Consider the following 3,927-nt stretch of genomic DNA (forward strand, 5'->3'; position numbering starts at 1 on the left):
ATAAACCATATGCATTCTTAACTTTCCCAATGTTACAAAAATTATATGATTATAATTGTCATTATTTTACATTTGTCATGCCTAAGGCTATATCTACCCAAAGCCACAGAAAAATGTAATCAGCCAGATGTTTGAGTCTGACCAGAAAAAAAAAAAAAGGAGAAATATATGGCTATTAGAAACATCTGGTGTTTGTGCATATTATTCCAATTTACTGAAATGTTTAGCTTCATCCAAACACAGTGTGTCTTATATCCCTGGGTAGATGAACACAGATTCTCTCACACTCTGCTGTCTCTGAGGTCCAGGAGCACCCCATACATGTATAATACGATAGGTTGTTGACACTTCAAGATGAAGGAATAGCTCACATTAATGTTAACTAACACTGGTATGTTTTGAAATAATCTTGATTGTCCTGACAAATCAAGGTCAAAAATGTAGTCTCAAAGATTTGAGATTTTGTCTTACTGTAAGGATTATCTCGTTATAGTAATAGTCAGTCATGGACTAGAGTCCACTCAAAGTTCAAAGCAACCCCAGTAACCTGGAGTGACAATGTGTTGATATATTAATACTTTAAAAAAATTTCACTGGCACATTAGAGGCAGAAATGGCAAACAGTAACACCAGATACCTATCCCCAACTTCAGTGACAATATAGGCCCTTAGTAGGTTTTGGTATTATTGTGTCTTCCTGGGAAGTCTTCCTATCAGAAGATGCCCCGGCCTTGTAGTAGAAGTGCTAAGGTATGTTATCAATACCCTTGGTTAGCAGAGCATTAAAGATATGTGGAGGGCTTATGATTATATCTTGGCTAACTATAAGGCTCCTCCAGAAACCTCTGTCTTAGTTGGCATCATAACCCCACTCCATAAACAACCACCACCAAGCACCACTTAGCATGCCTGTTCCTAGAAATTATGAAGTTAGATTAAGGGAATGACAACTGTGAGTGCGGGTGTTTGCGTGTGTATAAAAAAATGCTACTAGCCCCCATATACCCAAGCCTATCCACCATGTTCTGCTAACATCTTGCCTCGTTTTAGAAAAGGCAGAGTGTTCCTAGAACTGAAGGAATGAGTTCAGACTGTAGACATCTTATATTCACCTCTGTGTTAGAAACATAGCAACCTCAAATGCCAGGAACCACTTAAACCAAGAACATGAATCAAGCCATTCCATGAGAAATAACAGATCAGATCTGAAAAAAATGTAGAAATACTGTGTTTAATGTTTAAATACCTTTATTGAAATATAGCTGACATACAAACGAACTGTACATAAAGCATAAAGTGTAAGATTTGACATGTGATTTCATCTATGAAATAATCACCATAATAGAAATCATGAACACAGCCCCATGACCCTGAAACTTTTCTAATGTCCTCTTTTTCTATTGTGCTAAAAAAAAAACCATAATGTAACATGTACCGTATTAATCGTTTTTAAATGTTCAGTACAATGGTAAGCATATGTAACTTGAGCAATAGATCTCTAGAATCTTTTTATCTTGCAAAATTGAAATTGTATCCCAATTGACCAACTACTTCCCTTTAACTTTACCCTTCCCCCAGCGACCACCATTCTACTTGTTTTGTCTAAGAATTTGACTACTCTAGATAATGCATTTAAGTGCAGTCATCCAGTATTTGTCTTCTGTGACTGCTTGCTTCACTTAATGTAATGTCCTTAACATTCATCCATTTTTCTAGCATATGACAGGATTTCCTTCTTTTTAGAAGCTGAATAATATTCCATTGCATGTATATATCATATTATCTTCATCCATTCATCTGTCAATGGATATTTATTTTGTTTCAACTTCTTGGCTATTGTAAATAATGCTGTAGTGAACATGGGTGTGCAAATATCTCTTCAATATTCTGTTTTCAATTCTTTTGGATATATACCCAGAAATGAGATTTCTGAATTATATGTAATTCTATTTTTAATTTTTTGAGGAATCACGATACTGCTTCCCATAGTGGCTGCACCATTTCACATGCACACCAACAGTGCACGGGGGGTTTCATTTTGTCTACATTCTCTCCAGTACTTTTTTTCTGAGTGTGTGTGTGTGCACACATGTGGCTTTCTTTTTTTTTTATAGTAGCCATCTTAATGAGTGTGGGATAATGTCTCCTATGGTTGTGATTTGCATTTTCCTGGTGATTAGTGATGTTGAATACTTCATACATCTATCGGCCATTTGTATGTCTTTTTTTGAGAAATGTCTATTCATTTCCTTTGCCCATTTTTACGTTTTTAATTAGGTGTTGTGTTTTGTTTTGTTTTGTTTTTGTGTGTGTGGTTTTTTGGTTTGTTGTTGCTTTTGTTTTGTTTTGTTTTGCTATGAGTTGTAGGAGTTCCTTATATATTCTGGATATTAACCATTTATCAGATAAATGGTTTGAAAATACTTTCTCCCCTTCTGTAGATTGCATTGTCACTCTGCTGATTGTTTCCTTTGATGTACAGAAGTTTTTAAGTTAGATATAGTCTCATTTATCTTTTTTTGCTTTTGTTGCCTGTGCTTTTGGTGTCATATACAAGAAATCATTGCCAAATCCAGTCTTATCATTTTTCCTCTGTATTTTCTTTTGGGATTTTTATAGTTTCAGGGATTACATTAAGGTCTTTAATTCAACTTGAGTTAATTTTTGTATATGGTGTAAGGTAAGGCTCCAACTTCATTGTTTTGCATGTGGATATTCAGTTTTCCCAACACTATTTGATGAAGAGACTATCTTTTCCCCAAAATGTGTTCTTGACACCCTTATTAAAGGTCAGTTGAACATATATGTATGAGTTTATTTTTGGGTTCTCTGTTCTGTTCCATTGGTCTATATGTCTGTCTTTATGCCAGTACCATATTGTTTTGATTACTGTAGCTTTGTATTATAATATGTTCTGAAAGCAGAATATGTGAGACCTCCAGCTTTGTTTTTCTTTCCATAGTTTGTTGTGCTTGTTTGGTGTCCTTTGACATTCCATGTGAATTTTAGATTTTTTTTATCTCTGCAAAAAATGCCACTTGGATTTTATTAGGGATATTGAATTAAATCTACAGATACTTAGGGATATTATTGATTTTTTTAACAATATTATGTCTTCCAGTCCATGATGGTGTATCTTTCCACTTATTTGCATCACCTTTAACTTCTTTCAGCAATGCTTTGTAGTTTTCAGTGGACAAGTCTTTCACATCCTTGATTAAGTTTAAGTATTTTATTCTTTCTGATGGTATTGTAAATGGGATTGATATTTTTAAATTTCCTTTTCAGATTTTTCATTATTAGTGTATGGAAAATTTGTGACTTCTGACAGTTCTTGTGTGGAATCATTAGGGTTTCTTGCATATAAGATCACGTCTTCTTCAGAGATCATTTACTTCTTCCTTTCCAGTTTGGATTTTTTTTTTTCTTGTCTAACTGCTCTAGGTAAGACTTCCAGTACTATATTAAATAAAAGTGACAAAAGAGGGCATTCTTGCCTTGTTCCTGATCTTAGAGGGAAAACTTTCAGTTTTTTACTATTGAGCATAATGTTAGCTGTGGGCTTTTAATATATAGCCTTTTTTATGTTGAGTTAGTTTCCTTCTATTCCTAGTTTGTTGAGAATTTTTACCATGAATGACCTTGGAATTTTGTCAAATGCTTTTCCTGCATCGGTTAAGATGATCATGCGGTTTAGTTCTTCATTGAGATAATGTGGTATATTGCATTGATTCTAATATTTGTTATTTGAGTCTTCTCTCTTTCTACTTAATCTAGACATGATACACAAGGCATATCTTATAAAGATAAATATTAATAAATTTGATTATATAAAAATTAAACACTTTGTTATGCAGAAGAATACTGTAAACATAGTGAAAATATAAGACGAACTGAGAAGATATTTGAAACTTGTTCTTGTAAAGA

Source organism: Propithecus coquereli, unplaced genomic scaffold, assembly GCF_000956105.1.
Source record: "Propithecus coquereli isolate 6110/MARCELLA unplaced genomic scaffold, Pcoq_1.0 Scaffold197, whole genome shotgun sequence".
In the NCBI taxonomy this organism is placed as follows: Eukaryota; Metazoa; Chordata; class Mammalia; order Primates; family Indriidae; genus Propithecus; species Propithecus coquereli.